Below are 12,138 nucleotides of genomic sequence, written 5' to 3' on the forward strand. Positions count from 1 at the left end.
CCCTCTTTTGGTAAGGCAGGCACTGTTATTTAATTTCCAGCATATAGAATATATGCAGTATAATATAGTATAATTTAAAACGATGACTTGTGTAGTATTCCAGCACTACTCACAATTTAGATTTTTTTTCCCTTTGTAATTTGAATCTCTTTTCGTTTTTTAGTTATTTATTTGACTTAAAAAAAAAAAAAACCCAGAGAATAGCAGAATTGCAAGATGTAAAATTTTGAATTCTGAAGGGAAAAAAGTCAGAATAGTGATTTAAACTTTTTTTTTTTTTTTTAAAGCAATTGCGACTATTGCTCAATTCAGACGGTACAGGAATATAATGTTTAGGGCTCATGCTTGTACCTTCATGGAGGAGTCTGAAGCAGCAGATGTGGAATATGTTTGGTAGAGCTTTAACAGAGGCCTACAGCATACTCATCCTCCTCTTCCTCCAGCGGCGCGGCTCCAGTATCTCCACTGGCAGCGGTGGCTTTCTTCTTCCCTCCTCCAGGCACTATCAGGCTGATGGCAAGCTTTGCATACTGGAGAACAGGCGAGGTGACACATCAGTGAGCTACAATGCTGAATAAAACCAGCTTCCGTCAGTGAGTCGTTATGAAATCGGTATGGCATTGATTTAACAATCATGAGCTCATTAACAGTTTGTGTTTAGACATCAAACCTGTTCAGTATTCAGCATGCACTCGGTCTGCCCTGATGACTGACTGAAGCATGTGAACTAACTAACTAATATGAAAATATGAAAGATCATTCACAGACTGATGTCTTATGGATACATAAGCACAACAGTCTGTTTATTTGAAACAAATAGGAGATAATGAAAAGATTAGAAAGATTGAACTAAACGTCGATTTTAACCCTGAAAAAAAAAAAAAAAGACTAAAAACAGTAACTAAAGGTAACGGTGCTCTGACAGACAGCTAAGATACAACAAACTGACTAAATGTAATTAATAATAATTAGTGCCGATTAATCGGAAGCAAAAGCTCACAATTGAGCAGCGTTTGAAAAAAAAAAAAAAAAAAAAAAAAAACAGTATTTGTGGCTGTAGTGTCTTGCCTTTAATGTGTTAACTTTATTTGTATTAAAAAAAAAAAAAAAAAAAAAAAAAAAAAATCACAAACAAAGGTTACTACATTTTTATTATTAGTGCTGTCAAACGATTAAATCACAATTAATCGCATCCAAAATAAGTTTTTGTTTACATAGTATGTGTGTACTGTGTAGATGTATTATGTATATATAAATACACACACATACAGCATATATTTTGAAAATGTTTACATGTATATAGTTATATTCATGTAATTTATATCATATATAAATATATTTAATATATAAATGTAAATTTATTCTTAAATATGCATGTGTTTGTATTTATATACACAGAAATATACAGTGTGTAAACAAAAACTTATTTTGGATGCGATTAATTGTGATTAATTGTTTGACAGCACTAATAATAATAAAAATATAATAATCTTTGTTTATGTGTTTTTTTATTCAATACAAATAATTAAAGTTAACACATTAAAGGCAAGACACTACAGCCACAAATACTGTTTTTTTGTTTTGTTTTTTCAAACGCTGCTCAATCGAGAGCTTTTGCTTCCATAACATTTTCTTTCAGACTAGTGCAAAGAAATCATCCGAAATACAGAAGCCTTTATTTTATTAAACTTTATCTATTTGCTTCTGTGGATTTCAGTTTCAATAAATATCTTTACCAGCGTTTTCTCAAAATGAATCAGAAATCTACATTTACATACCAAAATTTACCTATTACTGTTTTTTAAGAGGGATGTGTTCATATGTCATTCGCTCGGTTTTATTATTGCACTTTTATCTATTGCATCTGTAGATTTAATCGTTTTCTCTTACACCAAACTTTAGTTTTTTTTTACCCATCAATATTGATGGGTTTTACTGAGGGGTTGTTCATATTATATTATACTATATATCCGATCATATATCCTGATTTATAGAACATTTTATAAAAATTAAAAAAAAGTGGTGAAAATTTATTTTTTTTCTGTCTGTTTACAGTATTTTCTGATTCATGGAGTAATAAAAATAGAAATCCAAAACCCCCTCTGTAAAACCCTTTAATATATCAAGAAAATTAAACAATTATCATCAACCTGACTTCATCCAATCTTCAGATTTCTGTTCTGGAAATGTATGCAAATTAGTGCATTTATAATTAAACGCCTCATTTGCAAATACAAACAACTTTTCAGAAAACTGGTCATATAAAACAATTGCCTTATTGTGTTGTGATTAACTGTTGTATGTTTTATAAGGCAAGCCACTACAGGTAAATATAGGCTTGACATTTTAACTCCTACATGTCACTGTATTTTCTCTAGCTGGTTAATGTCGTCTCTGATTTAGCTTAAATTAAGTTACATTAGATGAAGCCTCTCAGAAAGGTTTAACTAGATTTGAGACCAAATATACAGTGCCCTCCATAAGTATTGGAACAGTAAAGACAAAATTGCTCTGTTGGCTGTGGAGTCAAGACATTTGCAAATATGATTAAAAGATGAATATGAGACAAAACTACAGAATGTCACATTTTATTATTAGCCGTTTCAACACATACATGTTTTACCAAATAAAAAGAACAGCACTTTTAGAGTTCATCCCACTCATTGATGTGAGCATAAGTATTGGGACAGTTGAACATAAGGCAGATATAACGGATTAAAAGTCTGTTATATCAACTACTGTCATAGTTGTCATCAACTACTGTTGTTTTCTCAGCCGATCAGGTCGTTGTTGGTTGCTGGTGGTTTCCAAACTCTTGATTTCTCCATGCCCTTTGTTTTTGCTAGAGCTCTAATTTACTTCCTCTTTTCTTTTAGCATCCAAATTGCTTGCTTTTCTCTCAAAGTCAGCTCCCTCGTCTTCATCCTGGTTTGTGTGTCATCATCGAATGAAAGATTCAGAATACAGAAGTAATGGATATAACTGATACGACACATTCCCTGCTTTTACGAACTTTATGACTTTATGAACTTCTTTACTTACAATTTTATCTCTGATAGAATCGATCTTGTAACCATGCAGCCGTCTGCTACAATATCGCATCAGATGCACTATAGATCCCCTGAGGAACAATTCCACTCATTCTCTACTATAGGAGAGGAAGAATTGTATAAATTTGTTAAATCATCTAAACCAACAACATGTATGTTAGACCCTATTCCATCTAAACTACTAAAAGAGCTGCTTCCAGAAGTCATAGATCCTCTTTTGGTTATTATTAATTCATCACTGTCATTAGGATATGTCCCCAAAACCTTCAAATTGGCTGTTATTAAGCCTCTCATTAAAAAAACAAAACTTGACCCCAAAGATTTAGTTAATTACAGACCGATCTCAAATCTCCCTTTTCTGTCAAAGATACTAGAAAAGGTAGTATCCTCGCAATTATATTCCTTCTTAGAGAAAAATAGTATTTCAGAGGAATTCCAGTCAGGATTTAGACCGTATCATAGTACTGAGACTGCTCTCATTAGAGTTACAAATGACCTGCTTCTATCATCTGCTCTTTAGTGGTTCTACTGGATCTTAGTGCTGCGTTCGACACTATCGACCACAACATTCTTTTAAATAGACTAGAACACTTTGCTGGCATTAGTGGAAGTGCATTAGTATGGTTCAAATCATACTTATCTGAACGCCATCAGTTCGTAGCGGTGAATGAAGAGGTATCATATCGATCACAAGTGCAGTACGGAGTACCTCAAGGCTCAGTACTAGGGCCGTTACTTTTCACGTTTTACATGTTACCCTTGGGAGATATTATCAGGAGACATGGTGTTAGTTTTCACTGTTATGCTGATGATACTCAGCTCTATATTTCTTCGCGGCCTGGTGAAACACACCAAATTGAGAAACTAATGGAATGCATAGTCGATATAAAAAACTGGATTGACGAGTAACTTCTTACTGCTAAATTCTGAAAAAACAGAGGTGTTAATTATCAGACCTAAAAACCCCACATGTAATAACCTAGAACACTATCTAACATGTGATGGCTGCTCTGTCAATTCTTCTTCATCAGTTAAGAACCTAGGTGTGCTGTTTGATAGCAATCTTTCATTTGAAAGCCATGTTTCTAGCATCTATAAAACTGTATAAAAACATTTTCCATCTCAAAAACATATCTAAATTGCGACCTATGCTCTCAACGTCAAATGCAGAAATACTAATTCATGCGTTCATGACCTAAAGGTTAGATTATTGTAATGCTTTATTGGGTGGTTGTTCTGCACGCTTGATCAACAAACTACAGCTGGTCCAAAATGCAGCAGCTAGAGTTCTTACTAGAAACAGGAAGTACGACCACATTAGCCCGGTTCTGTCAACACTGCATTGGCTCCCTATCAAACATCGTACAGATTTTAAAATCTTGTTAATTGCTTATAAAGCCCTGAATGGCTTAGCTCCTCAGTACTTGAGCGAGCTCTTATCACATTATAGTCCTCCACATCTGCTGCGTTCTCAAAACTCTGGCCGTTTGATAATACCTAGAATATCAAAATCGACTGCGGGGGGCAGATCCTTTTCCTATTTAGCACCCAAACTCTGGAACAATCTACCTAACACTGTTCGGGAGGCAGACACACTCAGTCAGTTTAAATCTAGATTAAAGACACATTTCTTTAACCTGTCTTACACATAACACACTAATACACTTCTATTATTCAAATCCGTTAAAGGATTGTTAGGTTGCATTAATTAGATCAACCAGAACCGGGAACACTCCCCATAACACATGATGTACTCGTTACATCATAAGAAGAATGGCATCTACGCTAATATTTGTCTGTTTCTATTCTGTTTCTCAGTCCGTGTCCGGATCAGATGGTGGATCGGCGCCGGGAGATGATGTATGTGGCCCTGATCGTCGGCGGAGGCCGGACACCTGCATGAGCCCCGGGGACATATCCCCGGTCACCGTAGCCACCCGATCCGGTCCGTATCCAGCCCAGATGGTCACTGCAGTCACCAGATCCAGTCCTGAACGTCAGCAGAGACCAGGACACCGAGATGAGCGCCAGAGACAGATCCCCAGTGAGGACCCCGCCACTTAGACAGCCATCTGGAAAGACCACTGGAACCAGTTGAGCCCTTACAATCTGACTTTGCTGTAGTTGGAATTGAACTGCTGGTTTGTTTGGCCAGAGGAGAACTGGCCCCCGACTGAGCCTGGTTTCTCACAAGGTTTTTTTCTCCAATCTGTCACCGAGGGAGTTTTGGCACCTTGCCGCTGTCGCCTCTGGTTTGCTTAGTTGGGGACACTTCATTTACAGCGATATCATCGACCTGATTGCAAAGACACTATTTAAACTGAACTGAGCTGGATGATGACATCACTGAATTCAATAATGAAATGCCTTTAACTGAACATCTTTTTTTTAATCTTTTCATTTTACATTGACACACTATTTTCCTTTTTTGATATTGTGCAGTTGCTTTGACACAATTTACATAGTTAATAGTGCTATATAAATAAAGGTGACTTGACTTTACTTTTAATATCTGAAGAATTAATGCAACAGGACGCAGCTGATCACTTAGAAAGACCTGTGAGGCAACTGCTCCAATACTTATGCTCACATCAGATAGAGGGATGAACTATAAAAGTGCTGAACTTCTTAGCTGCTAAAACATCTGTGTTGAAACGGCTAATAATAAAATGTAACATTCTGTAGTTTTGTCTCATATTCATCTTTTAATCATATTTGTAAATGTCTTGACTCCACAGCCAACAGAGCAATTTTGTCTTTACTGTTCCAATACTTTTGGAGGGCACTGTAGGTTACAAACTATTCCCCTTTACTAAAATAAATATAAAATTTTTCTATAAAAAAAAATCATTATTAAAATTACCTCTTAAGGTGCCAAAGTTAGTTTTATCTAATGTATAACAGGTTCGGTCTCTAAAGAAGAATTTGTGCCTTTCAACTTAAAAAAAACAACACAAACACATTACACTATTCATATTCATTGTACTCTAATCATGGGAGACTCACGTCGTTGTCCATGTATCTGAGCAGCGGTGAAGTGCAGACGCGAGACACCTGTTCCTCGTCCTGCTCATCGTAACCCTGCAGAAGCTGCTCCATGGCCAAGCAGTCTTCGCTCCCGCTGAATCCTGGGATACTGTAGCTCTCCCGCACACACCTGTCTGCCGCCACAGATGCACCAGCACCTGTGCGATGGTTTTCTGACCACAAACACAGGACACAGTCATGTGTGGTAATGCACCTGTGACCGCAAGGCTTTTACAGCTCAGTAATAATGACGCACCTTAAAACACGTCGGATAATTCTCGATTTCCTTATACATGTTCTTCTCCTTCTGAAGGGACACAGCAGCTTCGTCAAACCTGTAATGAGCATCATTCATCTTGTATTAAACTAATTTACATTTACTCATTTAGAAGATGCAATCAAAATCAGCAAGAGTGCAAGTGTTAGAGGGTAAAGCTTTTTAAATAAATAAAACAAGTAGATAAAATAGAAATAGAACAATGTTAGAGGCCCAAGTGTAGAATAAATACAGTTTGACTACAAATTCCATTTGAGTACAAAACCAAGTCAAATCAAGGTGTCACATGTACAACAAGCAAACATTGAACACACAAAAACGATACAATCATCTAATATATATTCTAGTCTAATTCACTCAACATGCTTTACACTGCTATTAAAAAAAAAACTAACACTAGCTTTTCTAATCTTTGTTTTCTTTTTATTTATTATACAATTAACAAAAGCAAAAAAGGCGTGTAACACTAGCTGCTTCTTTTTCTATTCTATCTGCTTTCTTTATATTTATTATATTAAAAATAATTAAAAAAAAACCTTTGCTATGTGTACTTCGTTAAGCTAACTGAGACTCGTTACAGCACTTGCTTATCATCGCTCTTATTGGTTTTGATTGCTTCCATTGTCCTCATTTGTAAGCTGCTTTGGATAAAAGCGTCTGCTAAATGACTAAAGGTGAATGTAAATGACAAGTTATCTTTATTATTATTGTTTTTAACACAAACTAATAAACTAGATGACTGATTAAAATGACAATTTAAGTAAGAATAAAGCAACAATTACTTCTGTTGTCTAACAAGAAGTCTGGAGGCTTTGCCCACGAGCTCCACAGCTTGCCGCAGGCGCTCCAGCTCTCACATCTGCTCTGACGCTGAAGCAGACCGTGTTCAGCAGTAACTACTCTGTAAAATAATAAAAGAAAAAGTTGAGCAAACTTAAAGTTTAAGGCAACCAGCTTCAGCAGATTGTTGAGTTCCCAGCTCTTTGTTGTATAAGCTTAAAACAACAAGTTGAGAAAACTCAGAAATCTGCTAAAGCTGGTTTCCTTCAAATTTAAGTTTACTCAAATGTTTAAGTTTATAAATAAATAAAAAGTTAAGGCAACCAGCTTTAGCAGTTCTCTCAACTTGTTGTTTTAAGTTTAAACAACAAAAAGCTGAGAACTCAAAATCTCCTAAAAAATAAGTTGAGAAAACTCAAGAATCTGCTGAAGCTGGATGCCTTAAACGTTTAAGTTTGCTCAACTTTTATACAGTGGTTACAGGTAACGGAATTGTCATTTAATTACAAAATAAATGTAATTGTAATCAATTACAGTAACTGAGAAAAAAGTGTGTAATTAAATTCTGAATTTGATTCATATACACGTACAGGTTCAATTGATTTCTTTCAACACATGCTTCCTCAATAACTGTTTTATTTCCTGTTTGGATTAATGCATATGCTTTATTTTATAAGATCAACTTGTTTTTTCTAAGTTATTGTTAGATGCCAGTGTTTCCTGTAATAACTATGCAAATAACTGATTTCAAAAACATTACATAGCTATTAAACACTTTATTTTAAGGTGTCCTTGTTATACATATTACATGTACTTACTATTATAATTATGCATAATTACATGCAAGTAGCCCTATATGCTAAACCCTAATCCTAACCATATGTATGTACATGTAGTTAATTAATATTACGCAGTACTTAAATGTATAATTACACTGTAACAAGGACACCTTCAAATAAAGTGTACCCATTTCTTGTTATGGTTTAAAATTTGTATTTAACCTCAGAATGATCTCAAAGACAGACTGATTTTGAGCAGCTGTGCTTTAAAATTTAATTATTACAATCTTAATACAAGTGATGAAGGATTCCGAGAGTCTGACAGTGTTGAGTCAGTGAGTGAGTGCTGCTGTAAGGTTATCCTATACCTACTTTACATGTTTTAAAAATGACTTAACTGTTAAAAACATTAGAAATTTAGAAAATTGTTTCAAAAGTAATTAAAAAAATTTCACTACTTATTACTTTTTAAATAGGGTAACTTGTAATCTGTAGCCTATTACATTTCCAAAGTAACCTTGCCAGCACTGTAAGCAGGTTTGTGAAGCACACACGTTCCGTCTCGGTCGAGGGCCATGGCGGCGGTGTCTGGAGTGCCGTTCTCCACGTACATCACGCTGGCCTTCTCTATACATCACGCTGGCCTTCTCTATACATCACGCTGGCCTTCTCTATACATCACGCTGGCCTTCTCTATACATCACGCTGGCCTTCTCTATACATCACGCTGGCCTTCTCTATGTACATCACGCTGGCCTTCTCTATACATCACGCTGGCCTTCTCCACGTACATCACGCTGGCCTTCTCTATACATCACGCTGGCCTTCTCTATGTACATCACGCTGGCCTTCTCTATACATCACGCTGGCCTTCTCTATACATCACGCTGGCCTTCTCCACGTACATCACGCTGGCCTTCTCTATACATCACGCTGGCCTTCTCTATACATCACGCTGGCCTTCTCTATGTACATCACGCTGGCCTTCTCTATACATCACGCTGGCCTTCTCTATACATCACGCTGGCCTTCTCTATGTACATCACGCTGGCCTTCTCTATACATCACGCTGGCCTTCTCTATACATCACGCTGGCCTTCTCTATGTACATCACGCTGGCCTTCTCTATGTACATCACGCTGGCCTTCTCTATACATCACGCTGGCCTTCTCTATACATCACGCTGGCCTTCTCTATACATCACGCTGGCCTTCTCTATGTACATCACGCTGGCCTTCTCTATGTACATCACGCTGGCCTTCTCTATGTACATCACGCTGGCCTTCTCTATACATCACGCTGGCCTTCTCTATACATCACGCTGGCCTTCTCTATGTACATCACGCTGGCCTTCTCCACGTACATCACGCTGGCCTTCTCCACGTACATCACGCTGGCCTTCTCCACGTACATCACGCTGGCCTTCTCTATGTACATCACGCTGGCCTTCTCTATACATCACGCTGGCCTTCTCTATACATCACGCTGGCCTTCTCTATACATCACGCTGGCCTTCTCTATACACATCACGCTGGCCTTCTCTATACATCACGCTGGCCTTCTCTATACACATCACGCTGGCCTTCTCTATACATCACGCTGGCCTTCTCTATACATCACGCTGGCCTTCTCTATACATCACGCTGGCCTTCTCTATGTACATCACGCTGGCCTTCTCTATACATCACGCTGGCCTTCTCTATGTACATCACGCTGGCCTTCTCTATACATCACGCTGGCCTTCTCTATACATCACGCTGGCCTTCTCTATGTACATCACGCTGGCCTTCTCCACGTACATCACGCTGGCCTTCTCCACGTACATCACGCTGGCCTTCTCTATGTACATCACGCTGGCCTTCTCTATACACATCACGCTGGCCTTCTCTATACATCACGCTGGCCTTCTCTATACATCACGCTGGCCTTCTCTATACATCACGCTGGCCTTCTCTATGTACATCACGCTGGCCTTCTCTATACATCACGCTGGCCTTCTCTATGTACATCACGCTGGCCTTCTCTATACATCACGCTGGCCTTCTCTATACATCACGCTGGCCTTCTCTATGTACATCACGCTGGCCTTCTCTATACATCACGCTGGCCTTCTCTATACATCACGCTGGCCTTCTCTATGTACATCACGCTGGCCTTCTCTATACATCACGCTGGCCTTCTCTATGTACATCACGCTGGCCTTCTCTATGTACATCACGCTGGCCTTCTCTATACATCACGCTGGCCTTCTCTATACATCACGCTGGCCTTCTCTATACATCACGCTGACCTTCTCTATACATCACGCTGGCCTTCTCTATGTACATCACGCTGGCCTTCTCCACGTACATCACGCTGGCCTTCTCTATACATCACGCTGGCCTTATCTATACATCACGCTGGCCTTCTCCACGTACATCACGCTGGCCTTCTCTATACATCACGCTGGCCTTCTCTATGTACATCACGCTGGCCTTCTCTATGTACATCACGCTGGCCTTCTCTATACACATCACGCTGGCCTTCTCTATACATCACGCTGGCCTTCTCTATGTACATCACGCTGGCCTTCTCCACGTACATCACGCTGGCCTTCTCTATACATCACGCTGGCCTTCTCCACGTACATCACGCTGGCCTTCTCTATGTACCGAATAGCCTCAGACAGCCTCCTGTCCTGTGATAGAACAGCAAATACACACATCTCAATCATGTTCACAGTGCTGTCATCATTTACTCCCTCTCATGTCCTTTCAAACAAATATACATGTCTTAACTTGAAGAACATGGTCTGCTATTGTAAAGTTATAGTGCTGGGTACATTAGTTACAAATTGTAGTTATTTTCTGATTTATGATGAGGAAAATTGCAATTAGTAACCTAATCTATTAAGATTAGACTACTTTTTCATTACTTATGACCTAACTTGTTTATTACACTGATTTGAATAGAATAATCTTGTACCATATTTATATAAAAATACAAAGAGAAAGAAAATATACTCATTTGTTTGTTGTCAACAATGTATTAAGCATGCGTTTGTATTTATATTCAGCTCATCTGATGTTTTAGTTTTGTGCAGTTGCTTCATGTTGCAGATATTTTTGTTTGTTTGCTTAAGGTTAATTTGACCAGTAACAGAGCAAAATAAACAATTAATAAATTAAAATAAATAACTAGGCAACAAGTATGGGAATCAGCCCATTTTAATATAAAAAAATCACCAATTGGAGTTCAGGAAAAATCTTGATCAGTGCATCCTTTGTGCATAGATCTGTAGAACAAGTGGGTTACATAACGATATTTTAAAATTAATATAAATAAAAATATGTACTTGAAAAGAAAACAGGATGACTTTGAATAGCATAACTATAGTAATTCCTGGTCTGAGAGTGACTTCCTGCTTAAACAGTAATTGATATAAAAAAAAGTTAGAAATGTATGTATAAGAAAGGAGAATGAATTATGGCTTGTATGGCCCCTCATATATATATATATATATATATATATATATATATATATATATATATATATATATATATATATATATATATATATATATATATACACACACACACACACACATAGGGGGGTGGGGGGATAAATCTGTGTCAATTTGAACTCCAGAATCTCTGAAGAAACAATCAAACATCACTCACCTTCAGCATCAGTCCTGCCTGCTCCAAGGCCCTGCATACAAACACTTACGATTATAACAGAGCAAACTCATACAGAAACAATGATTTGCACAATTAATAACCAGATATCTGCAATCAAATGAATATAGTGATGGCAGCATGAAACAGACTGGACAGCGAGTCAAGGATACAGAGGGACATGTTCAGATGAATAATGCAGAGCAGCAGAGGATACGAGCGGTGTTTGCTGTGAGCCTCTGCTTCCTGTAGATACCTGCTCCAGCAACAGATGATCAGTGGATATAGAGAGCTGGACTCACCTGCTTCAGCAGATTCTGAAGTCTCTCATGCATATTAACAACAAAACGAGTCTCATACGGAACATTTCATGGAGATGTTTTTAAATATATTCTAAGCAAAAAGGAAGAAAACTTGAACTACTGTTTAGTTGTTTCTGTTTTTTATTTTATTTGATGTTTTTTTTAATATGTGGTTATTTTTCTCTTAAACACTGTTCTACAGTTTAAGATTGCTCTTATATTCTGTGCATCTGGATTTATTTGTTAATATTTTTGTAATGTTCAATC

At 37.5% G+C, this 12,138-nt stretch overlaps 1 pseudogene across 1 annotated transcript; it reads right to left on the reverse strand.

Annotated features, from left to right (window-relative positions):
• Positions 1–401: 401 nt before the first annotated feature.
• On the reverse strand, positions 402–11,904 carry LOC306863254 (gamma-soluble NSF attachment protein-like; annotated as a pseudogene). Its single transcript has 7 exons — positions 11,872–11,904; positions 11,573–11,603; positions 8,431–8,540; positions 7,137–7,204; positions 6,334–6,412; positions 6,057–6,250; positions 402–530 (listed from the first exon to the last, which is right to left on the reverse strand). The product of its transcript is annotated as a gamma-soluble NSF attachment protein-like (transcript).
• Positions 11,905–12,138: the final 234 nt, after the last annotated feature.

This window comes from Barbus barbus, assembly GCF_936440315.1.
Source record: "Barbus barbus genome assembly, chromosome: 44".
NCBI classification, from domain to species: domain Eukaryota; kingdom Metazoa; phylum Chordata; class Actinopteri; order Cypriniformes; family Cyprinidae; genus Barbus; species Barbus barbus.